Source organism: Salmo salar, chromosome 04 (genome assembly GCF_965601325.2).
Source record: "Salmo salar chromosome 04, fSalSal1, whole genome shotgun sequence".
In the NCBI taxonomy this organism is placed as follows: domain Eukaryota; kingdom Metazoa; phylum Chordata; class Actinopteri; order Salmoniformes; family Salmonidae; genus Salmo; species Salmo salar.
The window spans coordinates 8,288,554-8,302,622 of NC_138294.1; the positions used below are offsets into that span (position 1 = coordinate 8,288,554).

General features: G+C 44.7%; 3 non-coding genes across 3 annotated transcripts; all 3 read left to right on the top strand.

Annotated features, from left to right (window-relative positions):
- The first annotated feature begins 11,437 nt into the window (after positions 1 to 11,437).
- trnai-aau (transfer RNA isoleucine (anticodon AAU)) lies at positions 11,438 to 11,511 on the top strand. Its single transcript has one exon. It is a non-coding gene; the product is annotated as a tRNA-Ile (tRNA).
- A 1,261-nt stretch (positions 11,512 to 12,772) lies between these two features.
- Positions 12,773 to 12,846, top strand: trnai-aau (transfer RNA isoleucine (anticodon AAU)). Its single transcript has one exon. It is a non-coding gene; the product is annotated as a tRNA-Ile (tRNA).
- Positions 12,847 to 13,584: 738 nt separating this feature from the next.
- On the top strand, positions 13,585 to 13,658 carry trnai-aau (transfer RNA isoleucine (anticodon AAU)). The gene has a single exon. It is a non-coding gene; the product is annotated as a tRNA-Ile (tRNA).
- The last annotated feature ends 411 nt before the right edge of the window (positions 13,659 to 14,069 follow it).

The following is a 14,069-nucleotide window of genomic DNA, read 5'->3' on the forward strand; positions in this document are numbered from 1 at the left end:
ACGTCAGGACTTTAATCAAAAATGTATTTTCGTTTTCATTATTAACAAAACGTTCTTCAAAAAGACCCACATAAAGGTTAGCATATCTCGGAGCGAATGTGGAGCCCATCGATGTTCCATTCGTTTGGAGGTAGTATTCATCATCAAACCTGAAATAGTTATACTTCAAAACATATTCTGCCAGCTCTAAAATTAAGTTTGTTGGTGGATATTCATTAGTGTCTCTGTCTCCCAAATAGTGAGCTAGTGCTCCAGATTAGAGCATATTTCCCTTTGGAACACCTGTGTGGGATCAACACTCCGTTTTCTATAGAAACGTTCATTACTGAGTTCTCTCTGAATTTATTCTTTATAGTTTTCATAGTCTAAAACAACCACAGCACCCCCTTATCTGCAGGTTTAATAACCAAAGATGAATCTTGCATGAATTCATTAAGTGCCTGTTCTTCTGTTCTAGTGAGATTCTTCTGAATGTGGTTTGTTGGTCTCGTATACACTGACATGGCTTCTTGTTCGACTAACCTACAATAGGTATTAATCGAGGAGTTGTTAACTATGGGACAGAATTTGCTTTTGGGCTTAAAATAGTAACCAGTTCTTTGATTTGTTTCTAGGCTCGAAACAGTGTTTTGTGAAAACACACGCTTAAGTTTAATCTTGCGAAAGAATTTAAACAGATCTACTTTCGTATCGAATGATTTATCTGTACATGTAGGTACAAAAGAGAGGCCCTTGGATAAGACTGAGACTTGCGCGTCAGTAAGGTCTTTTTTGGAGAGGTTAATTACCGCGTCCTGCTGTAGCTCCGTGTCCACGGCCTGTGTTCCTGATCTCCTCTTTGACCGCTTGCTTCTCCTACATCTTTTATTTTCTTTCGTGGGGCCTTGTGTTGCTTCCGGGCAACAACAAAAAACGACAGTGTGCGATGGTAGCTGGAGTCGCTGTCTGTAGGGAATTCGCTGTCAGTGGATGCCTCTGTGTCCACGTTTCCATGTCCTCCCGCTTCTGCGTATCTGCGTCCCCCGATCAGTAGTGCGTCTCTACGTCGGCCTCTCCGTGCTCCTGTCCTTGGGCCTTCCCATGCGTACACCTGGTTGAGCTGGTAGTCCTCTGTGTCTCGCTGATATTCTATATAAGTCTCTAAATTTCCCAATGGACTGGTTGATCGTGTCGTCTATGGCTGTGAAATTAGGGCCTAGAATCTCCTTCCATTACAACCTCATGTTCGCTAATCTTAACTTAAACATATTTTACTTACATTTACATTTAAGTCATTTAGCAGACGCTCTTATCCAGAGCGACTTACAAATTGGTGCATTCACCTTATGATATCCAGTGGAACAACCACTTTACAATAGTGCATCTAAATCTTTTAAGGGGGGGGGGGGTTAGAAGGATTACTTTATCCTATCCTAGGTATTCCTTAAAGAGGTGGGGTTTCAGGTGTCTCCGGAAGGTGGTGATTGACTCCGCTGTCCTGGCGTCGTGAGGGAGCTTGTTCCACCATTGGGGTGCCTGAGCAGCGAACAGTTTTGACTGGGCTGAGCGGGAACTGTGCTTCCTCAGAGGTAGGGGGGCCAGCAGGCCAGAGGTGGATGAACGCAGTGCCCTTGTTTGGGTGTAGGGCCTGATCAGAGCCTGAAGGTACGGAGGTGCCGTTCCCTTCACAGCTCCGTAGGCAATCACCATGGTCTTGTAGCGGATGCGAGCTTCAACTGGAAGCCAGTGGAGAGAGCGGAGGAGCGGGGTGACGTGAGAGAACTTGGGAAGGTTGAACAGCAGACGGGCTGCGGCGTTCTGGATGAGTTGTAGGGGTTTAATGGCACAGGCAGGGAGCCCAGCCAACAGCGAGTTGCAGTAATCCAGACGGGAGATGACAAGTGCCTGGATTAGGACCTGCGCCGCTTCCTGTGTGAGGCAGGGTCGTACTCTGCGAATGTTGTAGAGCATGAACCTACAGGATCGGGTCACCGCCTTGATGTTAGTGGAGAACGACAGGGTGTTGTCCAGGATCACGCCAAGGTTCTTAGCACTCTGGGAGGAGGACACAAGGGAGTTGTCAACCGTGATGGCGAGATCATGGAACGGGCATTCCTTCCCCGGGAGGAAGAGCAGCGCCGTCTTGCCGAGGTTCAGCTTGAGCTGGTGATCCGTCATCCACACTGATATGTCTGACAGACATGCAGAGATGCGATTCGCCGCCTGGTTATCAGAAGGGGGAAAGGAGAAGATTAATTGTGTGTCGTCTGCATAGCAATGATAGGAGAGACCATGTGAGGATATGACAGAGCCAAGTGACTTGGTGTATAGCGAGAATAGGAGAGGGCCTAGAACAGAGCCCTGGGGGACACCAGTGGTGAGAGCGCATGGTACGGAGACAGATTCTCGCCACGCCACCTGGTAGGAGCAACCTGTCAGGTAGGACGCAATCCAAGCGTGGGCCGCGCCGGAGATGCCCAACTCGGAGAGGGTGGAGACTACTTCCTTCGACACATGTTCAATGATTAATAACATTAAATCTAAAGAACATTAGAAGTTACGGCCTTTCTCAATAGCAACGCTATGCTCACTGAGTCTGTAAAAAGTCAACGTTTTCCTTAATTTTGGGTCAGTACCAGTGGTCAGCTATTCTGCAACTGTGTACTCTCTGTTTAGGGCCAAATAGCATTCTAGTTTGCTCAGATGTTTGGTAAATTCTTTTCAATGTGTCAATGTGTCAAGAAATTATATTTTTGTTTTCTCATGATTTGGTTGGGTCTAATTGTGTTGCTGTCCTGGAGCCCTGTGGGGTGTGTTTGTGAACAGAGCCCCATGACCAGCTTGCTTAGGGGGCTCTTCTTGATGTGATTGGCCTGACTGGCCTGATTGGCCTGACTGAAACATGGCTTAAGCCTGATGAATTTACTGTGTTAAATGAGGCCTCACCCCCTGGTTACACTAGTGACCATACCCCCCGTGCATCTTGCAAAGGCGGAGGTGTTGCTAACATTTACGATAGCAAATTTCAATTTACAAAAAAAAAAACAATTACGTTTTCGTCTTTTGAGCTTCTAGTCATGAAATCTATGCAGCCTACTCACTCACTTTTTATAGCTACTGTTTACAGGCCTCCTGGGCCATATGCAGTGTTCCTCACTGAGTTCCCTGAATTCCTATCGGATCTTGTAGTCATAGCAGATAATATTCTAATTTTTGGTGACTTTAACATTCACATGGAAAAGTCCACAGACCCACTCCAAAAGGCTTTCGGAGCCATCATCGACTCAGTGGGTTTTGTCCAACATGTCTCTGGACCTACTCACTGCCACAGTCATACTCTGGACCTAGTTTTGTCCCATGGAATAAATGTTGTGGATCTTAATGTTTTTCCTCATAATCCTGGATTATCGGACCACCATTTTATTGCGTTTGAAATCGCAACAAATAATCTGCTCAGACCCCAACCAAGGAGCATTAAAAGTCGTGCTATAAATTCTCAGACAACCCAAAGATTCCTTGATGCCCTTCCAGACTCCCTCTGCCTACCCAAGGACGTCAGAGGACAAAAATCAGTTAACCACCTAACCGAGGAACTCAATTTAACCTTGCGCAATACCCTAGATGCAGTTGCACCCCTAAAAATTAAAAACATCTGTCATAAGAAACTAGCTCCCTGGTATACAGAAAATACACGAGCTCTGAAGCAAGCTTCCAGAAAACTGGAACGGAAATGGCGCCACACCAAACTGGAAGTCTTCTGACTAGCTTGGAAAGACAGTACCGTGCAGTATCGAAGAGCCCTCACTGCTGCTCGATCATCCTATTTTTCCAACTTAATTGAGGAAAATAAGAACAATACGACATTTCTTTTTGATACTGTCGCAAAGCTAACTAAAAAGCAGCCTTCGCAAATGGAGGATGGCTTTCACTTCAGCAGTAATGAATTTATGAACTTCTTTGAGGAAAAGATCATGATCATTAGAAAGCAAATTACGGACTCCTCTTTAAATCTGGGTATTCCTCCAAAGCTCCATTGTCCTGAGTCTACACAACTCTGCCAGGACCTAGGATCAAGGGAGATACTAAAGTGTTTTAGTACTATATCTCTTGACACAATGATGAAAATAATCATGGCCTCCAAACCCTCAAGCTGCATACTGGACCCTATTCCAACTAAACTACTGAAAGAGCTGCTTCCTGTGCTTGGCCCTCCTATGTTGAACATAATAAACGGCTCTCTATCCACCGGATGTGTACCAAGCTCACTAAAAGTGGCAGTAATAAAGCCTCTCTTGAAAAAGCCGAATCTTGACCCAGAAATTATAAAAAACTATCGGCCTATATCGAATCTTCCATTCCTCTCAAAAATTTTTGAAAAAGCTGTTGCACAGCAACTCACTGCCTTCCTGAAGACAAACAATGTATACGAAACGCTTCAGTCTGGTTTTAGACCCCATCATAGCACTGAGACTGCACTTGTGAAGGTGGTAAATTACCTTTTAATGACGTCAGACCGAGGCTCTGCATCTGCCCTCGTGCTCCTAGATCTTAGTGCCGCTTTTGATACCATCGATCACCACATTCTTTTGGAGAGATTGGAAACCCAAATTGGTCTACATGGACAAGTTCTGGCCTGGTTTAGATCTTATCTGTCGGAAAGATATCAGTTTGTCTCTGTGAATGGTTTGTCCTCTGACAAATCAATTGTAAATTTCGGTGTTCCTCAAGGTTCCGTTTTAGGACCACTATTGTTTTCACTATATATTTTACCTCTTGGGGATGTCATTCGGAAACATAATGTTAAATTTCACTGCTATGCGGACGACACACGGCTGTACATTTCAATGAAACATGGTGAAGCCCCAAAATTGCCCTCGCTAGAAGCCTGTGTTTCAGACATAAAGAAGTGGATGGCTGCAAACTTTCTACTTTTAAACTCGGACAAAACAGAGATGCTTGTTCTAGGTCCCAAGAAACAAAGAGATCTTCTGTTGAATCTGACAATTAATCTGGATGGTTGTACAGTCGTCTCAAATAAAACTGTGAAGGACCTCGGCGTTACTCTGGACCCTGATCTCTCTTTTGAAGAACATATCAAGACTGTTTCAAGGACAGCTTTTTTCCATCTACGTAACATTGCAAAAATCAGAAACTTTCTGTCCAAAAATGACGCAGAAAAATTTATCCATGCTTTTGTTACTTCTAGGCTGGACTACCGCAATGCTCTACTTTCCGGCTACCCGGATAAAGCACTAAACAAACTTCAGTTAGTGCTAAATACGGCTGCTAGAATCCTGACTAGAACCAAAAAAATTGATCATATTATTCCAGTGCTAGCCTCCCTACACTGGCTTCCTGTTAAGGCAAGGGCTGATTTCAAGGTTTTACTGCTAACCTACAAAGCATTACATGGGCTTGCTCCTACCTATTTTTCCGATTTGGTCCTGCCGTACATACCTACACGTACACTACGGTCACAAGACGCAGGCCTCCTAATTGTCCCTAGAATTTCTAAGCAAACGGCTGGAGGTAGGGCTTTCTCCTATAGAGCTCCATTTTTATGGAATGGTCTGCGTACCAATGTGAGAGACGCAGACTCAGTCTCAACCTTTAAGTCTTTATTGAAGACTCATCTCTTCAGTAGGTCCTATGATTAAGTATAGTCTGGCCCAGGAGTGTGAAGGTGAACGGAAAGGCTGGAGCAACGAACCGCCCTTGCTGTCTCTGCCTTGCCGGTTCCCCTCTTTCCACTGAGATTCTCTGCCTCTAACCCTTTTACAGGGGCTGAGTCACTGGCTTACTGTTGTCCTTCCATGCCGTCCATGGGAGGGGTGCATCACTTGAGTGGGTTGAGTCACTGACGTGGTCTTCCTGTCTGGGTTGGCGCCCCCCCTTGGGTTGTGCCATGGCGGAGATCGTTGTGGGCTATACTCGGCCTTGTCTTAGGACGGTAAGTTGGTGGTTGGAGACATCCCTCTAGTGGTGTGGGGGCTGTGCTTTGGCAAAGTGGGTGGGGTTATATCCTGCCTGTTTGGCCCTGTCCGGGGGTATCATCGGATGGGGCCACAGTGTCTTCTGATCCCTCCTGTCTCAGCCTCCAGTATTTATGCTGCAGTAGTTTATGTGTCGGGGGGCTAGGGTCAGTCTGTTACATCTGGAGTATTTCTCTTGTCTTATCCGGTGTCCTGTGTGAATTTAAATATGCTCTCTCTAATTCTCTCTTTCTCTCTTTCTGTCTTTCTCTCGGAGGACCTGAGCCCTAGGACCATGCCTCAGGACTACCTGGTATGATGACTCCTTGCTGTCCCCAGTCCACCTGGCCGTGCTGCTGCTCCAGTTTCAACTGTTCTGCCTGCGGCTATGGAACCCTGACCTGTTCACCGGACGTGCTTGTTGCACCCTCGACAACTACCATGATTATTATTATTTGACCATGCTGGTCATTTATGAACATTTTAACATCTTGACCATGTTCTGTTATAATATCCACCCTGCACAGCCAGAAGAGGACTGGCCACCCCTCATAGCCTGGTTCCTCTCTAGGTTTCTTCCTAGGTTTTTGGCCTTTCTCGGGAGTTTTTCCTAGGGAGTTTTTCCTAGCCACCGTGCTTCTTTCACATGCATTGCTTGCTGTTTGGGGTTTTAGGTTGGGTTTCTGTACAGCACTTTGAGATATCAGCTGATGTACGAAAGGCTATATAAATAAATTTGATTTGATTTGATTCTACATGTTTATTTCTCAGGAGGTGATGTCCAAGATGGCGTAGCAGTTCAGACGTCCTCTACCCTCCTCTTATCGTGTCCCGTGTATATATATATTTACATATTTTTCTTCACTTATCTTTCTACATTTTTTCTTCTAAAAACTCAACCTCAAAGCACTCTCCTGCAACCCGCCTCACCAATTTAAAAAATAAAGTATTATTTACCTCATCTGAAATCCACAACAGAAGCTAGCCAGAGGTTAGCCATTTTCACTGGCTAACGTTGGAGTTCAGCTAGCCACGGTTAGCTGTCCTCAGCTATCCATTAGCTCGAAAAGCTATCGCCAGTTTTTGTACAGCGCGACTCAGACCAGAGTATACCGGACCTATTCTCTCTCCTTTCCCCGATTTCTACCGCAGGCTCTGGACATTTACACCTGGATCTTGCAGCTAACTAGCTGCTACCTGAGTGACTATTGGCAACGTCGGTCCCGGAATTAACACACATTATTCCGGACCGAGCCAGCTGAAGAGTTCCGTCAGCCACTCCTGGGCTATTCCTGAGCTAGCCAGCTGAAGTGTCTCCTGGGCTACAATCACCTATCCTGACCCTTTTTACTGCCGATGCGGAGCCCCATCGGGCCTTCACGACTGGACCACCAACGTTATCTGTCCGAGGGAGTTATCCAACTGGCCCCTCCGTCGCGACGTAACCTGATCGCCCATCTGCGGCCGGCTAATCGTTAGCTGTCTTATCGGCTGCGATCTGAATAGGTCTATCGGACACTTTTCTTGGGCCACTATAACTAACTATTTTGCCAACTTGGACAGGTCCCCCCTTCCACACGGAACCCCTCTAACCCACAGACGGAAACGCACGAGGTGGCTAAAAACAGACCTTCCACCAGCTTGCTACCTATGGCCCGGCTAGCTGTCTGAATCTCACTGGACCCTTTGATCACTCGGCTAAGCATGCCTCTCCTTAATGTCAATATGCAATGTCCATTGCTGTTCTGGTTAGTGTTTATTGGCTTATTTCACTGTAGCGCCTCTAGCCCTGCTCATTATACCTTATCCAACCTCTCAGTTCCTCCACCCACACATGCTATGACATCTTCTGGTTTCAATGATGTTTCTAGAGACAATATCTCTCTCATAATCACTAATTGCCTAGGTTTACCTCCTCTGTATTCACATCCCACCATACCTTTGTCTGTACATTATACCTTGAAGCTATTTTATCGCCCCCAGAAACCTGCTCCTTTTTCTCTCTATTCTGGACGTCACAGACGACCAATTCTTATAGCTTTTAGCCGTACCCTCATACTTATTCTTCTCTGCTCCTCTGGGGATGTAGAGGTGAATCCAGGCCTTGCAGTGCCTGGCTCCACTCCTACTCCCCAGGCGCTCTCTTTTGATGACTTCTGTAACCGTAATAACCTTGGTTTCATGCATGTTAACATTAGAAGCCTCCTCCCTAAGTTTGTTTTATTCACTGCTTTAGCACACTGCCAACCCGGATGTCCTAGCTGTGTCTGAATCTTGGCTTAGGAAGTCCACCAAAAACTCTGAAATCTTCATCCCTAACTACAACGTTTTCAGACAAAATAGAACGACCAAAGGGGGCGGTGTTGCAATCTACTGCAGAGATGGCCTGCAGAGTTCTGTCCTGCTATCCAGGTCTGTACCCAAACAATTTGAACTTCTACTTTTAAAAATCCACCTCTCCAAAAACAAGTCTCTCACCGTTGCCGCCTGCTATAGACCCCCCTCGGCCCCTAGCTGTGCTCTGGACACCATATGTGAACTGATTGCCCCCCATCTATCTTCAGAGCTCGTGCTACTAGGTGACCTAAACTGGGACATGCTTAACACCCCAGCCATCCTACAATCCAAGCTTGATGCCCTCAATCTCACACAAATTATTAATGAACCCACCAGGTACAACCCCAACGCCGCAAACACTAGCACCCTCATAGATATCATCCTAACCAACGTGCCCTCTAAATACACCTCTGCTGTTTTCAACCAAGATCTCAGCGATCACTGCCTCATTGCCTGCACCCGTAATGGGTCAGCGGTCAAACGACCTCCACTCATCACTGTCAAACGCTCCCTGAAACATTTCAACGAGCAAGCCTTTCTAATCGACCTGGCCCTGGTATCCTGGAAGGATATTGACCTCATCCCTTCAGTAGAGGATGCCTGGTTATTTTTTTTAAATGCCTTCCTCACCATCTTAAATAAGCATGCCCCTTTCATGAAATTTAGAACCAGGAACAGATATAGCCCTTGGTTCTCCCCAGACCTGACTGCCCTTAACCTACACAAAAATATCCTGTGGCGTTCTGCATTAGCATCGAACTGCCCCCGCGATATGCAACTTTTCAGGGAAGTTAGAAACCAATACACACAGGCAGTTAGAAACACCAAGGCTAGCTTTTTCAAACAGAAATTTGCTTCCTGCAACTCAAACTCTAAAAAGTTCTGGGACATTGTAAAGTCCATGGAGAATAAGAACACCTCCTCCCAACTGCCCACTGCACTGAGGATAGGAAACTCTGTCGCCACCGATAAGCCCACTATAATTGAGAATTTCAATAAGCATTTTTCTACGGCTGGCCATGCTTTCCACCTAACTACCCCTACTGCATTCAACAGCACTGCACCCCCCCACAGCTACTCGCCCAAGCCTCCCCCATTTCTCCTTCTCCCAAATCCATGCAGCTGATGTTCTGAAAGAGCTGCAAAATCTGGACCCCTACAAATCAGCTGGGCTTGACAATCTGGACCCTTTCTTTCTAAAATTATCTGCCGAAATTATTGCAACCCCTATTACTAGCCTGTTCAACCTCTCTTTCGTGTCGTCTGAGATTCCCATAGATTGGAAAGCAGCTGCTGTCATCCCCCTCTTCAAAGGAGGTGACACTCTTGACCCAAATTGCTACAGACCTATATCCAACCTACCCTGCCTTTCTAAGGTCTTCGAAAGCCAAGTCAACAAACAGATTACCGACCATTTCGAATCCCACCGCACCCTCTCCGCTATGCAATCTGGTTTCAGAGCTGGTCATGGGTGCACCTCAGCCACGCTCAAGGTCCTAAACGACATCGTAACCGCCATCGATAAGAAACAATACTGTGCTGCCGTATTCATTGACCTGGCTTTTGACTCTGTTAATCACCACATCCTCATCGGCAGACTCAGTAGCCTTGGTTTCTCAAACGATTGCGTCGCCTGGTTCACCAACTACTTCTCTGATAGAGTTCAGTGTGTCAAATCGGAGGGCCTGCTGTCCGGACCTCTGGCAGTCTCTATGGGGGTACCACAGGGTTCAATTCTTGGGCCAACTCTTTTCTCTGTATACATCAATGATGTAGCTCTTGCTGCTGGTGAATCTCTGATCCACCTCTACGCAGACGACACCATTCTGTATACTTCTGGCCCTTCTTTGGACACTGTGTTAACAACCCTCCAGACGAGCTTCAATGCCATTCAACTCTCCTTCCGTGGTCTCCAACTGCTCCTAAACACAAGTAAAACTAAATGCATGCTCTTTAACCGATCGCTGCCTGCACCTGCCCGCCTGTCCAGCATCACTTCTCTGGACAGTTCTAACTTAGAATTTGTGGACAACTACAAATACCTAGGTGTCTGGTTAGACTGTAAACTCTCCTTCCAGACTCACATCAATCATCTCCAATCCAAAGTTAAATCTAGAATTGGCTTCCTATTTCGCAACAAAGCATCCTTCACTCATGCTGCCAAACATACCCTCGTAAAACTGACCATCCTACCAATCCTCGACTTCGGCGATGTCATTTACAAAATAGCCTCCAATACCCTACTCAACAAGCTGGATGCAGTCTATCACAGTGCCATCCGTTTTGTCACCAAAGCCCCATATACTACCCACCACTGCGACCTATACGCTCTCGTTGGCTGGCCTTCGCTTCATAATCGTCGCCAAACACATTGGCTCCAGGTCATCTACAAGACCCTGCTAGGTAAAGTCCCCCCTTATCTCCGCTCACTGGTCACCATAGCAGCACCCACCTGTAGCACGCGCTCCAGCAGGTATATCTCTCTGGTCACCCCTAAAGCCAACTCCTCCTTTGGTCGTCTCTCCTTCCAGTTCTCTGCTGCCAATGACTGAAACGAACTACAAAAATCTCTGAAACTGGAAACACTTATCTCCCTCACTAGCTTTAAGCACCAGCTAACAGAGCAGCTCCCAGATCACTGCACCTGTACATAGCCCATCTATAATTTAGCCCAAACTACTACCTCTTCCCCTACTGTATTTATTTATTTTATTTATTTTGCTCCTTTGCACCATATTATTTATATTTTAACTTTGAACTTTCTTCAAACTACATATCTACCATTCCAGTGTTTTACTTGCTATACTTGATTTACTTTGCCACCATGGCCTTTTTTGCCTTTACCTCCCTTATCTCACATCATTTGCTCACATTGTTTAAAGTCTTATTTTTTTTCTACTGCATCATTGATTGTATGTTGTTTTACTCCATGTGTAATTCTGTGTTTTTGTATGTTGTCGAACTGCTTTGCTTTATCTTGGCCAGGTCGCAATTGTAAATGAGAACTTGTTCTCAACTTGCCTACCTGGTTAAATAAAGGTGAAATAAATAAATACATACATTTGTTATGGAATGTCTAGGTCTCACGCTGGTGTATTTAGTACGGTGTGGTTTCTTCTACCCTCTTCCGTTGAGCGAGCAGTGTCTATGGCCGGTTAGCTCAGTTGGTTAGAGCGTCGTGCTAATAACGCGAAGGTCGCGGGTTCGATACCCGTACTGGCCAGGATGTTTTTTACTTTACTGTGAATGTCTACACTCTATTGATTGGGGTCTACAATGTGCATTTTAAATTAGTAGTGTGAATTGTCAATTATTGTTTTATTGTGGAGTGTCGGAGTTTTCATTAGTATTTTATTATCCAAGGAAGGGAGGGAGGACAGGGGACTTTATGGACTAATAGGCAGAATGGTGAAGAAACAGATTGACGGGTTGGTCAATCATTTGATTAATTCATTATTTACACACACACACACACACACACACACACACACACACACACACACACACACACACACACCACACACACACACACACACACACACACACACACACACACACACACACACACACACACACACACAGACACACTTACCTTTCCCCATACTCACTTGGTCACACATTAACTAGAGAAGGGCACTAAGTACAGAGAGGTAAAGAGCCAGCAAACAGCTGCACCCTCTTTCTACACTCCTCTCTCTCTCTCTCTCTTTCTCTTTCTCTTTCTCTTTCTCTTTCTCTTTCTCTTTCTCTCTCGCTCTCTTTCTCTCTCTCTCAATTTCAATTCAATTGAAGGGCTTTATTGGTATGGGAAACATATGTTAACATTGCCAAAGCAAGTGAGGTAGATAATATATGAAAGTGAAATAAACAATTAAAATGAACATTAAACATTTTACTCACAGAAGTTTCAAAAGAATAGAGACATTAAAAAATGTCATTATGTTTATTTACAGTGTTGTAATGATGTGCAAATGGTTAAAGTACAATGAGGTTGGCTCATTTAAAGAAAGACAACAAGTCTGTCTGTCTCTCTCCTTTTCCTTCCCTTCATCTCTCTTTCCTCTGTAAGTGGTGTATGTGAGGAGAGTAGACTCCTTGGTCACAGAGTGAGTGTGAAATGCTTCATTCTATTCCATTAACTGACAGGTCACAGTCGTTTATTCCGTTAAATCAATGATCACTATTAAGTGTTATTATCATGGGTATCAGAAATGGACTATGGGGAAAGGTCTTACAACACAGTGTGTATTCAGGTTCAGCTGTACAGGACTGAAATCAGCCAGTCAACTACAACTACAGAGAAAGAGATACAGCCATGGTGTTGATCATTAACAGTGTGCAGTAGAATGGAGTCCTTGGAATTGAGCTGGATTTGTTTAAGTTCTCTGCCCTCTAATGGTAGAATGTAGACATTGTAGATGAACAACCACCTCCAGATCCATATATGGGTGTAACCCCCTTCCGTTGTTTCGACGTTTATCCCAGGCCGGTTAGCTCAGTTGGTTAGAGCGTCGTGCTAATAACGCGAAGGTCGCGGGTTCGATACCCGTACTGGCCAGGATCTCTTTTACTGTTTCAAAACTCTATTGATTGGGGTCTACTATGTGGTTTTTAAATTAGTAATATGAATTGTCAATTGTTGTTTTATTGTGGAGTTACATTTTAATGTTTTTTCTAACTCATTGTATGAGTTTTCAGTTGTCTTTTATTTATTTATTTGACCTTTATTTAACTAGGTGGCCAGTTGAGAACAAGTTCTCATTTACAACTGCGACCTGGCCAAGATAAAGCAAAGCAGTGTGACACAAACAACAACACAGAGTTACACATGGAATAAATAAAACATACAGTCAATAATACAATAGAGAAAAAAAAATCTATATTCAGTATGTGCAAATGAGGTAAGATAAGGGAGGTAAGGCAATAAATTGGCCATAGTGGCAAAAAAAGTACAATTTAGCAATTAAACACTGGAGTGGTAGATGTGCAGAAGTTGCATGTGCAAGTAGAAATACTGGTGTGCAAAGGAGCAAAAATAAATAACAGTATGGGGATGGGGTAGTTGGATGGGCTATTTACAGATGGGCTATGTACAGGTGCAGTGATCTGTAAGCTGCTCTGACAGCTGGTGCTTAAAGTTAGTGAGGGAGATATGAGTCTCCAACTTCAGTGATTTTTGCAATTCGTTCCAGTTATTGGCAGCAGAGAACTAGAAGGAAAGGCGGCCAATGGAGGAAACGGCTTTGGGGGTGACCAGTGAGATATACCGATATACGTTGTTTCAACGTTTATCCCAGGCCGGTTAGCTCAGTTGGTTAGAGCGTCGTGCTAATAACGCGAAGGTCGCGGGTTCGATACCCGTACTGGCCAGGATTTTTTTTTTTTTACTTTACTGTGAATGTCTACAGTGTCTCATAACTCTATTGATTGGGTTCTACCATATGCGTTTTAAATTAGTAGTATGAATTGTCGATTGTTGTTTTATTGTGGAGTGACATTTTATTGTAGGAGTTTTAATTAGTATTTTATTATCCAAGGAAGGGAGGACAGGTGACTTCATGGACTAAGAGAGAGAGAGAGAGAATGGTGAAGAAACAGATAGACGGTCCATCAATCATTTGATTAATTCATTATTCACACACACACACACACACACACACACACACACACACACACACACACACACACACACACACGTACAGCTAACCTTGTTGGAACACACAATTCAGTCCCATTCAAAATCCTATTTTCCCTACCCCTAACCCTAACTTGTTCTCTTTC